The following is a 14,789-nucleotide window of genomic DNA, read 5'->3' on the forward strand; positions in this document are numbered from 1 at the left end:
CGTCGTTGATCTGTTCACTCAAGTTTTTCTTATTATAGAGGACAGCTAACTTTCTTTTTTTTTTGTTGATCTCATTTTGTTCTTTAATGTTCGTGGAATTAGTTCGTGGCGGACGTCCGATGACAATCGTTCTGGTTGATTCGTTCACTCAGTATTTTTTATTACAGAGGGTAGCTTAACCCTCTGACCTAACACGCTGAGCTACCGTGCCGAATCGCGTCTGTGATTTTTATTCAACACCCCTGCTAGTCAGATGAATTAATGAAAACCAGATTTTGTACCACTTGCTTCGAAACGTCACTACCTCAATGAACAAGGAACATTAAGAATGAGATTTTCACTCTGCAGCGGAGTGTGCGCTGATATGAAACTTCCTGGCAGATTAAAACTGTGTGCCGGAGCGACACTCGAACTCGGAACCTTTGCCTTTTGCGGGCAAGTGCTCTACCATCTGAGCTACCCAAGCACGACTCACGTCCGGTACTCACAGCTTTACTTCTGCCAGTATCTTGTCTCCTACCTTTCAAACTTTACAGAAGTTCTCCTGTGAACCATGCAGAACTAGCACTCCTGAAAGAAAGGATATTGCGGGGACATAGCTTTTGGCCGGCACGGTAGCTCAGCGTGTTCGGTCAGAGGGTTCGCTGCCTTCTGTAATAAAAAACTGAGTGGAAGGATCAGCAAACGAACTTGACCGGATGTCATGTGACGTCCGCAACTACCAAACACAACCATCTGAGCTACCGAAGCACGACTCACGCCCGGTACTCACAGCTTTATTTCTGCCAGTATCTTGTCTCCTACCTTTCAGACTATACAGAAGCTCTCCTGCGAACCATGCAGAACTAGCACTCCTGAAAGAAAGGATATTGCGGAGACATGGCTTAGCGACAGCCTGGGGGATGTTTCCAGAATGAGATTTTCACTCTGCAGCGGAGTGTGCGCTGATATGAAACTTCCTGGCAGATTAAAACTGTGTGCCCGACCGAGACTCGAACAGTTTTAATCTGCCAGGAAGTTTCAAGGAACATTAAGTTCGAACACAAGTAAAGATACATTAGAAATCTCAAAATATTGGAAGCAAATATTAAGCCCCGACAAGAGACCAAACAGCAACCCATAATCTCACCATGAGAATGACCATCGGAATACAGTTTCAAAGCAAGTCACTACATCAGTCGTTCATAGCCAAAAGTTTGAAGCAACAGGCACAGCTGTTCGCCGAAGACCAGCCGCAAGTACAGTCAGTAACAGACTAAACTGTTCTGCGTCGTTCGAACAAGTCAAACGGTGAGACTAAGCGGTTGCTCTGGCTTCCTATTGCCTCGCATCTCTCCTCTTGTCAGAGAGGCCGTCTGAACTAATCTAGACTGTGATACGTTTAGTAATCGACCACTGGGTGCATAACATCTTCCAAATACTCTTGTGATTGAGAATACACTGCATAAAGGATAATTTTCAAAGTTGAAATTGTGACTAGCAGCTTTCACTCTCTTAAGTGTATCATGGAGGCAGACGAAAGTCTCGCAAAGCGCCACTATGCAAATTATATCCATATTTCAGCATCACTAGCCAAAGTGACTTTCGTGTGAGTATTTTTGTTATGGATACGCTGTAGTCTCGTCGTCGGTCACAGTATTTTATTTTTCTGTTTGTCCAACGCGTTTCGGAGCTAGAGCTCCATGGTTCAAGGACTACGACGACGTCTTAGGGCTTCCACTTATCAGTTTTATTTGCTCACGAAATGATCTTCTGTATGGGTGAAATCTTACACATTTGAACATACTTTATACTTGAAATAATGTGATACATTTGTCTTAGCAGGTGTAACGCCCAAAAATCGTCACAGTAGTCCTAGAGAATGGAGCTGTAGAACCGAAACGCGTTGTACTAAAACAAAAAAATAACATTTTGATGGCGAGTACGGTTCATTAAAAACAAAAGTGTTCTTAATCCGTATGTTACAGTCACGAATGCTCACTCCGCTTGCGTCTTTACCTTACATGTGTTCATTACGTTCTTGATCAACAAATTGGTTATGTTGGCTGGTTGGTTGTACATGGCGGTTTGGTTCATGGTATGATGTGCAGGAGGAAGGAGGGAGGGTGGCAGGAATAGATTAAGACATGGTCCGCTCATGGCTTCATGTTCCTGTCTCATGGTTTAATATTGTAGCGCCGTCGCAGAAGTCTACCTGCTATTTAGCTCAGTCAACGAAGACAAAAAAAAATCGAATAGGGGAAAAAATTCCTGTAGTCACAAATGTTTTACGAAGTAGAAGGGTTATAATTATTAATGGCAGGTCCCTAGAAGGTGCCTGAGGATGCGGTTTAACTATCCAGGATTCTGTTGCAAACGGACTGAATAAACGGAATATAATGAAAAGACAGTAAGCTTCTCTAGATAGTGGAATCTGCATCTATCATACCGATCTAGGTTGTCCTGTTTGCTTCATAGAAAAATTTATAGATCAAAACCACTACGAGCGCACCCATCAAGTTTTAATTATGTCAAACTTGGCAGTGATGCTAATTCTTCTGGGCACCCTCTACAAAGGAACCGAGGAATGGCTCCATTCAAAAGCAAGCACTGGCAGTGTGGGAGTGATAGTTATCGCCCAATAGGATGATTCCATTTGACTGCATTCCAACAGCCCGAGGACAAACGGCAAAGGCAACAATGGAAACATACACATTCTCGCCACCCAAAGACATCCAGAGCTGTTCACACTATTTCGGTAAGGGCATGATGAGCCTCTTCTATGACTGTTGGGGCCTGTTCTCGTCGAATTCCTCTAGCATGGAACGACAATCAGCGCGAAGCGCTTTGTAGAAACTTTGCAGAAGTCAAAACGCCCAACAGAGCTGTCGGATGTAATCATCCTATTGCACGATAACGGCCTGGCCATGCTGTTAATTGGAAGAAGGCTACGCTTCATCGATTTCGTTGAGAAACATAGTGACATCCTCCTTACAGCCCGGACCTTTGTCCATGTGATTTTTAGATCTTCGGTTACCTAAAGATAGACATGCGTGGACATCGGCTTTAGCATGCAACTATTCCAAGGTTTTCTGTTTTAATTTGAGTACCCCATATACACTCCTGGAAACTGAAATAAGAACACCGTGAATTCATTGTCCCAGGAAGGGGAAACTTTATTGACACATTCCTGGGGTCAGATACATCACATGATCACACTGACAGAACCACAGGCACATAGACACAGGCAACAGAGCATGCACAATGTCGGCACTAGTACAGTGTATATCCACCTTTCGCAGCAATGCAGGCTGTTATTCTCCCATGGAGACGATCGTAGAGATACTGGATGTAGTCCTGTGGAACGGCTTGCCATGCCATTTCCACCTGGCGCCTAACTTGGATCAGCGTTCGTGCTGGACGTGCAGACCGCGTGAGACGACGCTTCATCCAGTCCCAAACATGCTCAATGGGGGACAGATCCGGAGATCTTGCTGGCCAGGCTAGTTGACTTACACCTTCTAGAGCACGTTGGGTGGCACGGGATACATGCGGACATGCATTGTCCTGTTGGAACAGCAAGTTCCCTTGCCGGTCTAGGAATGGTAGAACGATGGGTTCGATGACGGTTTGGATGTACCGTGCACTAGTCAGTGTCCCCTCGACGATCACCAGAGGTGTACGGCCAGTGTAGCAGATCGCTCCCCACACCATGATGCCGGGTGTTGGCTCTGTGTGCCTCGGTCGTATGCAGTCCTGATTGTGGCGCTCACTTGCACGGCTGCCAAACACGCATACGACCATCATTGGCACCAAGGCAGAAGCGACTCTCATCGCTGAAGACGACACGTCTCCATTCGTCCCTCCATTCACGCCTGTCGCGGAACCACTGGAGGCGGGCTGCACGATGTTGGGGCGTGAGCGGAAGATGGCCTAACGGTGTGCGGGACCGTAGCCCAGCTTCATGGAGACGGTTGCGAATGGTCCTCGCCAATACCCCAGGAGCAACAGTGTACCTAATTTGCTGGGAAGTGGCGGTGCGGTCCCCTACGGCACTGCGTAGGATCCTACGGTCTTGGCGTGCATCCGTGCGTCGCTGCGGTCCGGTCCCAGGTCGACGGGCACGTGCACCTTCCGCCGACCATTGGCGACAACATCGATGTACTGTGGAGACCTGACGCCCCAAGTGTTGAGCAATTCGGCGGTACGTCCACCCGGCCTCCCGCATGCCCACTATACGCCCTCGCTCAAAGTCCGTCAACTGCACATACGGTTCACGTCCACGCTGTCGCGGCATGCTACCAGTGTTAAAGACTGCGATGGAGCTCCGTATGCCACGGCAAACTGGCTGACACTGACGGCGGCGGTGCACAAATGCTGCGCAGCTAGCGCCATTCGACGGCCAACACTGCGGTTCCTGGTGTGTCCGCTGTGCCGTGCGTGTGATCATTGCTTGTACAGCCCTCTCGCAGTGTCCGGAGCAAGTATGGTGGGTCTGACACACCGGTGTCAATGTGTTCTTTTTTCCATTTCCAGGAGTGTATTTTCCCAACGAAGGCAGCATTTTGGCTGTTTCTTCCTTTAAGGAAAGAGGAAGAAGTGACGAAATGCCATGTGTGGAGAATACGGGGAGGGGATACAGGGCTAAATCTGAGCGAGTGTGACTGATCTTGCGCAGAATGGGCTGGGTCGGTGACGTGGAGCAAAACCACACCTGGGACAGCTCCCCGTGAAGCTTTGTCTTGACAACTACCTCTTACCTCGTCAGAAGATTCCAATGAAATGTTCCAGTGACTTTTTGCATAATCTATTAGTGCTACACCATAGCAGTCTCGAGAAATACTTAGCATCACCTTTACCGACGATCGCAGTAAGTTTGCCTTTTCCGGAAGTGGTGAATCCACATACTGACACTGCTTGCTTTGCTCCTTTGCCTGAAATAATAGTTACACACATCGAGCACACATCAAAGAGTATTGCGTAGCTAAAGAAGTCACCGGCACTGGTCTGACACAGCAGTAACAATTCCGCTGGTGCTCCATTTCGCCGGACGCTTTGGTCGAGCGGTTCTAGGCGCTTCAGATCGCGCTGCTGCTGCGGCCGCAGGTTCGAATCCTGCCTCGAGAATGGATGTGTGTGACATCCTTAGGTTAGTTAGGTTTAAGTAGTTCTAAGTCTAGGGGACTGATGACCTCAGATGTTAAGTCCCATAGTGCTTCGAGCCATCATCTGCATTTCTGTGAACTGTTTAAACTGGAGTGAACAGTCACAGAACCCATAACTTTTTTCGACTACCATGGCGATTATGAAATGCCAGTTTCCGAGCACCACCACTTCTTCCAAAATTTCCGCGTTTTCACAAAGAGAAAGTATGCCATTTTCGTCTTCATCATTCGGACTGGTTTCGCCATACTGACAGCATTACTGCCTACTTAACTAAGGTGTCATATGATGGTGCACTGTTGCTGTTCACTTATAGACCCTTGCATGAGTTGTTGCACCGTTGATACCCATAAAATAAAATTAAAAACGTGTTTCCCTGCAATACTTCACTTTTTCAATGGGCTGCCTATTTTGCTTTCGCTCCTCTAACGGCATATTATGGCGCTCGGATTTCAGTGTGTACAGGGATTGCAGACATATACCTGCAAGCAAACATAAAAGTTAAACTTTCTGGCAGATTAAAACTGTGCGCCGGACAGAGCTTCGAGCTCGGGACCTTTGCCTTTCGCAGGCAAGTGCTCTACCGTCTGAGCAACCCAAGCACGACTCATGACCTGTCCTCACAGATTTACTTCTGCCAGTACCTCGTCTCCTACCTTCCAAACCTCAAAGAAGCTCTCTTGCGAACCTTGCAGAACTAGTTCCCTCGGAAGGAAGGACATTGCGGAGATATGGCTTAGCCACAGCCAGAATGAGATTTTCACTCTGCAGCGAAATGTGCGCTGATATGTAGCACCTGCCCGCGAAATGCAAAGGTTCAGAGTTCATGTCTCGGTCCGCACAAAGTTTTAATCTGCCAGGAAGTTTCATATCAGCGCACTCTCCGCTGCAGAGTGAAAATCTAATTCTGGAAAGATTTCCCGGGCTGTATCAAAGCCACGTCTTCGCAGTATCCTTTTTTCCAGGTGTGTTAGTTCTGCAAGGTTCGCAGAAGAGCCTCTGTGAAGTTTGGCAGGTGGGAGACGAGGTACTGTCAGAAGTTAAGCTGTGGGGGTGGAGCGTGAGCCGTGCTTGGGTAACTCAGACGGCAGTCTACCTTTGTCAGGGCAGCAGTGCGGACCGCGCTCGGCTGTTGTTTACTTCCGCGTCACCGCGCTTCTCAGTCGAACAAGCTATAAGGGCCAACTCTTACAGGAAAACGATCTTAAGTTCACCTTGTCAAATGAATACGCACGACCCAAAGCACTGTCCGCCGAACGCTCCCTAAGCAAAAATGTTATGATCCCTCGTGACGATCTCATCCACATACACGTGTCGATCATTAGGAGCATCGTTCATGTTAAGATAACTTCCGACGCTGCCTGCAACGAAATTATTCAACGACGCGACGTGGACTAAAATTTCGACACTCCGACGGCAAGTGGCCTGTGGATGTGGACCATGCAGGGCTTGGCCTCCGGACGATCCGTGTATTCGAACTGCCTTTCGAAGTGAATGACGATGAAGACATCGCGGCGCTAAGCCCGTACGGAAAAGTCCAGAGTCACGTAGCCGAGACATGGGCACAGTTTACGACGTATCCAGTGCTTAACAAGTCGGAATAGATCTCAAACGGCACGTCCCATTTCTATAGATGGCTGCCGCGCGGTGGTCACTTACGACGGACAACCTCGAACATGTTCCGGTTGTGGCTAAGAAAGCCATGTGGGTAATGAATGCCTGCAACGCCGCATCACGTAACTACTGCACGACGATAAAAACACCGACAGAACCACAAACGGCCTTCCAATCACCTATGCCGCGACACCGCACGTCCAGGGCTCACAAGACGCAGTTCATGGTCTCTCAGAACCGATACACCCGGATGGGTCACATCACCGTGCCGCCTGCGAACATGGCTTACAGCCGGACACACCCAGGCCATAAGTTCGCAAGAAAACCTGCGAGAGTTTTTTGGAGACTGAAGACGCATCATAGACCCGAGGCTTTTGCACCACAACAGCGCGAATCTCTTCCTTGCTTACACACCAACACATATTACCGGAAGCAAAAGTCGCCCAAACGACGACAAAAGAAAGAAAAGTCGCAAGACTTCAGAATCGGCCACTGTGTCCCCTCCGCAGGACGAAGAGGTGGCACGTACACGTGACGAAGTATACTATAACTCATTTTCCTCTATCACGGAGACGCGTCTTCCACGAGACGGTGAGGCGTCCAAAAGAGATCGTGAGAGAAACCCGCGCCCAGAAGCCTTGGAACCGTCGTCACAGAAACAATTGAGCCGACTCTCCCAGCGCTGCCACCTCTTACGAATGTTGAAAGTGACAGACATTTTTCATGGGCGGATGACTGAGGTGGAAATCAGATCTGTTCCTCCGTTAGACCAACAGTAAAATAAGGGATATTTCTAAGACGACTCCTGCGACTCTATGGACTTCCACAATCCACCACAGCAACCTTCATCAGCTACGAACATATCGACAGCACGGATCCCCCACTAGGCACACCGAATAACTACCATCAACACCAATAATATCGGCTCCCACGTTAAATTTCAACTGCTCCGCGACACGCTAAGAGCAGCGGACATCGACATCGCCCTACAGCAACTTGGTCCGGGTGCTACGGATCCGAGACGTACGCCGCCCCGCCGGCTATGGAACACACAGGCGCAGCCATCCCCCTCCGAGACGAGATTGCAGTTTCCGATGTCGCATATTTCCCAACGACGCGAGGGGTGGCCATAAAAGTTGAGGGAATCAAAATCTTCAATCTCTTCGCCTCATCGGACACAGATCAACGGGGGGATATCCCCCTTCTCTACGCAGAAGATATGACACCTTTATTCTTCGGCAGATACGGACACCTCATCGTAAGTGGAGATTTAAACTGTGTTCTCGAGCGTACAGACCAATACCCCCATTTCACCACAAGTCCGGAACTTCACCTCCTCGTCCGCCGCCTTCGTCTCCTCGACACTTGGAGAGTGGTACGAGGCGACTGCCTGGGGCATACACATACCAGAGCCACTCCGCCAGCCGATTCGATAGAATATATATCTATGACGGTCTAAAACCCTTTCTTCTCGAAGCGGATCTTTGGCCGTCTGCTTCTTCGGATCATAAGATCTACATCTGTACCATTAACCTAAGTAGACAATCTATATGGCGCAGAGCAGTACCTTGAAAACTCAACGTCATGCTAATCCGGGAATCTGAATGTCGGCAACAGGTCACCAGCATGTGGCACGCTTGGATTCAACGCATCATGCGTAGCCAGACCACACTGCAATGTTGGTTATTGTACGCTAAGTCGGCCATCGATGCACCTTGACACACTCTGGCAGAACCAAAGCCAGGTGGAATTACCATACAAAAGATTTCTATAACAGCCCTCTACCCAAGCTCATGGCTCATCCCCCGCCCCAGACAGTCTCAAAGAAGCTCAGTGCATCAAGGCAAAGATTTTAACCTTGACCAGGTAGCCATTATTCGAGCCGGCGGGTAAGATAAGATTAACGTTGGAGAACATTCTATGCATCATATTTTTCAAAATTTTCGCCGACACCTACGGGCCATAATGACAACTTTAGACCTATTTGATGGACGACGGTTGACTTCGCAAGCCTCAAGAAATGGTTCAAATGGCTCTGAGCACTATGGGACTTAACATCTATGGTAATCAGTCCCCTAGAACTTAGAGCTACTTAAACCTAACTAACCTAAGGACAACACACAACACCCAGCCATCACGAGGCAGAGAAAATCCCTGACCCCGCCGGGAATCGAACCAGGGAACCCGGGCGCGGGAAGCGAGAACGCTACCGCACGACCACGAGCTGCGGGCTCGCAAGCTTCCATTTCCGATGCCTTCACAACGCACTACACACTTCTCTATCAAGAAGTACCTGCTGGTGTTGATGCCGTTGCTGAGGTAGCCCAGGAGATACGTTGTACACTAAACTCCGCGGCTGCAACCCTCCTGACTGCGGAAGTGAACACCTACGACGTCCATGGCGCTGTGTCCAAAGGATTACTCTATCGGTCTCCCGGTTCAAATGGCTCCAAGCACTATGGGAAAACATCTGAGGTCATCAGTCCCCTAGTCTTAGATCTACGTAAACCTAACTAACCTAAGGACATCACACACATTCAAGCCCGAGGCTGGATTCGAACCTGCGACCGTAGCGGTCGATCGGTTCTAGGCTGAATCGCCTAGAACCGCTCGGCCACTCCGGCCGGCTCGCTAGTACAACTTATGACAGTTGTTATGAGACTAGTGAAACAGAAGGAATATAATTCAGTGCAACTTTCTGGAAATTTTTAAACAACGGTATGTAGACACTTCTGGACACAGCTGAACGTGAAAGAAATCTGCTGCCCATTCTTTTATGTTCTGAAAAATTATCCACCATCCTATAAACTGAAGCGCCTAGAACCGCTCGGCCACATCGTTGGTCTCCCGGCCTGGATGGGTTACCACTCGAATTTTACAGAACCTTCCAAGATTTGATGAACTGGGAACTTTTGTACTGCGCGGCACTCCCGCCACCAATGTTCATGGAAGTCTTACTCGTACCAGGCCAGAAACCTGCAGGAGGAACATGATAGTTATCGGCCAATCATGTTACTCAATTCTGACTTCAAGATTTTCACACGCCTTATAGTTGTGCGACTCAAACATGTATTACGAGACATTGTTTCTCACGAACCAACATTCTTAGCATACAGATTGCCCTCAGTGAATACCGAGATGTGATCGCTGTGGAAAGTCACTCGCGACTGCCAAACGCTTTAGTCTCCATCGACTTCAATCAAGCCTTTGACCGCGTCAATCATGCATTCCTGAACGCAGTGATGGACCGGATGGCGATTCTGCCGACGTTCAGGCAGGTATAATATGCGGCTCCTTCGAGAGGCAACGTCCAGGTTTCTCGTCAACGGCAGGCTTACAGAAATTATAAGGATCGAACGCTCAGTACGGCAGAGTTGCCTACAGTCGACGATGCTTTATGTCGTTGCGATCTAATCACACATCTGCGGATTACGGCGACGCTTGACAGATATTCCATTCCGGTATCATGTATTCTGCTGCCGAGCCTACGCGGCGACTTGGCCCTCGTCGTACGTTGAGCAGCTGACGTACAAGCTGCGATGCAATGGATTACCCGTTACGGAGCAGGGGCAGGGAGCGCAATGAACGTCGCAAAATCATGCCCCGTGAAGATCGGCCGTCGCCTTCCCACAGACAGCGTAGTCCCCTTCCAACTGCTGGACATCCTTCGCTCTCTCGGACTGGTGTACACGCGAGACGATCGCTGCACCTCGGCGATCAATTTTCGGGCACTACAACAACGCATCCTGGCAAACATATAGAATCACCTACTACACCCGCTTAATATGTGCCAGAGAGTCACCTTCCTCAATACTCATCTGACAGCCCGGATACCACACATCGCGCAGATTCTGCCCATGCGACAATAGCCGCTATACTACAGGCGGTTTTCGGGTATTTTATATGTTCAGGACACATTTTCAAAGTACAGTATGATATATCACCTTACCGAAGCAGGATGGTGGCCTCGATCTCGTTAACGTGAGAGCCAGGAACATGACACTTTGCACCAGTACTATGCCCCGGTTATGGAAAAGCCAAAATGCTAGTTTTACTGGAATGTTGACCACCGAGTTCGCACCTGTTTCGAGACTACCACCGACGTCTTTGGCACACACTCCACCTCCGATGTCGCACATCGCACGTTTCTTTTTGAATTACAGTTACATATGCAACGACCTCCCCAGGACCAGGAAGACGACCACACGCGATATCTACCGCCTTCTCACAACGTACCCACCCCGAAACCACGTCGATGCACGTCACCCCCAGGTTTCATGGCCTGTAGTTTGGAAAACGATCCATCACCGTACCAAACCTCTGACAACAACGCGACTTGGTATCTTCTCGTCAACGGCAAATACACTACAAGACAGAAACAGCATCGCATCGCGCTGGTGGACTCATCTCTGCGCCTCAAGTGGAATGTCGAAGATACAGATTTACACCGTTTTGAGTGTGGGGCAGCAGCAGCAGCTTTCTGGACACTCGTAAACAAAATTATGGCTTTCTACCTCCGACAACCCCCACATCACGTCTCTCCTACCACGCTGATATACCCTGACATGACCTACTTTTCCTCGTCTAAGTGACACTCCATCGCCTTGATCTTTGGCCAGGCTATCAACTACCTATTCCGGGAGGACTTCTGGGTACGCCTCCAAGTACACCACCACACCCTTGGCCGACATCGAAGCTATCGGGCCACTTGCATGAACTATTTACAGAGTACTTTCGCCAAGTCCCCTCGGAGCTGGAATCTCGACGAAACGTGCCAGCCAAGACTGGACGATCCCACGTTCTGCTTCTAATGATCAGTAATAGAATGGACTTAGTTTTGACGGCGCGACAAACTGGAGCAAGACTCAACAAGTCTTCCTAATTTCTTTCACTTCGCTTTTCTCTTCATCCTCTATTTTTTTTTTTCATTCCACATGTTTATTCTCGGATGGCTCTGCATCTGCAGCCTATTTGTTTTCCTTCTCATGCGCTCTCCTAAACAAAAATAAAGTATTGATGATGTTGAGACAAAGTGGCTCTGAGCACTATGGGACTCAACTGCTGTGGTCATTAGTCCCCTAGAACTTAGAACTACGTGAACCTAACGACATCACACACATCCATGCCCGAGGCAGGATTCGAACCTGCGACCGTAGCGGTCGCACGGTTCCGGAGATGTTGAGACAGTATACTTCTTTACGTTTACGAAAAAAAACAAGGATATGGGGCACGTATACTTATTTACATTTTACGTTTTCAAGAAATATTATGAAGAACGTCGTCTTTTATTTTCAAACAAAAGACATCTTTATTTGTTTTCTCATTACTTGCAACATTTTGCTCATGTAGTAGGTGTTTATTTTTTTTGTTCTCTACAAAAAAAAGTCAGTAGAGCCTTTTCCCGCAGAAAAAAAAGGAAAAAGAGAAAAAGTCGGTAGAGCACTTGCCAAATAAAAAAATTAAAGAAACAAAAAATTAAAAAAATGTTGCTTAGAGGACTTGCCCGTAAAAGGCAAAGATATCGGTTTCGAGTCCCGGTCTGACATAAAGTTTTAATCTCCCAGAAAGTTTCATATCAGTGTACACTCCACTGCAGAGTGAGAACTCATTCTGGAAACAAAACTATACTTTTGTTAACACCAAATCACAACAGTCCTTACACAAATAGTTCTCTAGTATTCTCCTTTTGCACGTAACTGAACGTGTGTGGACTTACAGCAACAGGATAGGGGCGTGAAAGAATAAACCTTACTAAATCAAAAATACTACTTAACTGCGAAAGAAAAACAATAATGGTAATAAAGATTACATCATTCCATCTTCCGAAACTTTCTGCTTTTTAATTCTTAGACGTTAATTTTTAAATATTTATTACCCAACCGATGTTCTATAAGTGCTGATATTATTTAACCTAGTTGCAGTGACATGCAAACTTCAAAGCTGATCTTTAAAATTCCGAGATTTTAACTTGAACCAGTGTTATGATGTATCTTCTATTCCGAAAAAGTATTCCTCTACACGTGCGCATAATGTGCTCCGTGTTACCTTCAAAATGATGGTGAGCTCCGTTTGAGAGGGTCGAACGTTTCTTGATGTTGATTCTCAGGTAAATGATTATATGTAATAAGAGATCTGCATTAAAGATTAAGGAAAACCACCTCATCTGTATTACTACACATTAATTGTAGTACGGCCGGATTCGCTAGTTGAACATCTTGAGGTTTCTGAGTGTAATAGTAAGCGCCTCTTATTACACATCTAGTGCGAGCGCTTGCATTGATAAATTAAGGACCGGTGCCGATTAATTTTAAATAATCCCATAGTTGATCAAATACGGCCGGTTTTTGGCCACATTTTCGGTGTATGGGGACCCGTTAGTTCACCAGGTACTGCCATCACGGGACGTTCTATGTTGTGGTGGTGGTAAGTGGTAAGGCCGTATGGGACCAAACTGCTGAGGTCGTCGGTCCCTAGGCATACACACTACTTAATCTAACTTAAACTAACTTACGCTATGGACAACACACACACCCATGCCCGAGGGAGGACTCGAACCTCCGACGGGGGTAGCCGCGCGAAACGTGGCAAGGCGCCCAAGACCGCTCGGCTACCCCGCGCGGCTCCTATGTTGTTTAATGCTACTTTATAACTGAGGTCCGGTACATAGCGAAAAATTGCTGACTGTAAACTCTGGGCCATCCCATTCTCTTTTTTGTCAGAACATAACTTGATTTTACTGCACCTGATGATGCAGCTATAATGCTACAAAACAGGTCGTGCTCATAAATAAAGTACCTACAGCTGAAGCGGTATATCTTCAAAATGAAAATGATATCTCCAGGCTGTGGCAGCCCTGAATACAATATCTTCTGCCTTTCAAAAGTTGTTTATCGCCTCAATATTTCTATTGCTCTCACACATCATTAAACAACAGACGGTAGAGCACCTGCACGCGAAAGGCAAAGGTCCCGAGTTCGAGTCTCTGTCCGAACGGACTTTTAATCTGCCAGGAAGTATAATATCAGCGCACACTCCGCTAAAGAGTAGACATGTCAGTCTGGAAGCATAAAAGTAATTGTTGTTGTTGTGGTCTTCAGTCCAGAGACTGGTTTGATGCAGCTCTCCATGCTGCTCTATCCTGTGCAAGCTTCTTCATTTCCCAGTACCTACTGCAACCTATATCCTTCTGAATCTGTTTAGCGTATTCATCTCCTGGTCTCCCGCTACGATTTTTACCCTCCACGCTGCCCTCCAATACTAAACTGGTGATCCCTTGATGCCTCAGAACATGTCCTACCAACCGATCCCTTCTTCTAGTCAGGTTGTGCCACAAATTTCTCATCTCTCCTATTCAATACCTCCTCGTTAGTTATGTGATCTACCCACCTAATCTTCAGCATTCTTCTGTAGCACCACATTTCGAAAGCTTCTATTCTCTTCTTGTCTAAACTATTTATCGTCCACGTTTCACTTCCATACAAGGCTACACTTCATACAAATACTTTCAGAAACGACTTCCTAACACTTAAACCAATACTCGATGTTAACAAATTTCTCTTCTTCAGAAACGCTTTTCTTGCCATTACCAGTCTACATTTTATATCCTCTCTACTTCGACCATCATCAGTTACTTAGCTCCCCAGATAGCAAAACTCCTTTACTACTTTAGGCGTCTCATTTCCTAATCTAATTCCCGCAGCATCACCCGATTTAATTCGACTGCATTCCATTATCCTCGTTTTGCTTTTGTTGATGTTCATCTTATACCCTCCTTTCAAGACACTGTCCATTCCGTTCAGCTGCTTTTCCGGGTCTTTTGCTGTCTCTGACAGAATTACAGTGTCATCGGCGAACCTCAAACATTTTATTTCTTCTCCATGGATTTTAATTCCTACTCCGAATTTTTATATTGTTTCCTTTACTGCTGACTATAAACTCTGGACATCCCATTTTGTTTTTTGTCAGAACATGACTTGATTTTACTGCAGCTGATGATGCAGCTATAATGCAACAAAACCGGTCGTGCTCATAAA

General features: G+C 47.1%; 1 protein-coding gene across 1 annotated transcript in view; it reads left to right on the forward strand.

The window, feature by feature from the left end:
• Positions 1-14,789, forward strand: part of LOC126340500 (uncharacterized) — a 358,769-nt gene that overhangs the window by 111,510 nt on the left and 232,470 nt on the right. The gene's annotated exons all lie outside the window — the stretch shown is intronic.

The sequence above is a fragment of the Schistocerca gregaria genome, chromosome 1 (assembly GCF_023897955.1).
Source record: "Schistocerca gregaria isolate iqSchGreg1 chromosome 1, iqSchGreg1.2, whole genome shotgun sequence".
In the NCBI taxonomy this organism is placed as follows: domain Eukaryota; kingdom Metazoa; phylum Arthropoda; class Insecta; order Orthoptera; family Acrididae; genus Schistocerca; species Schistocerca gregaria.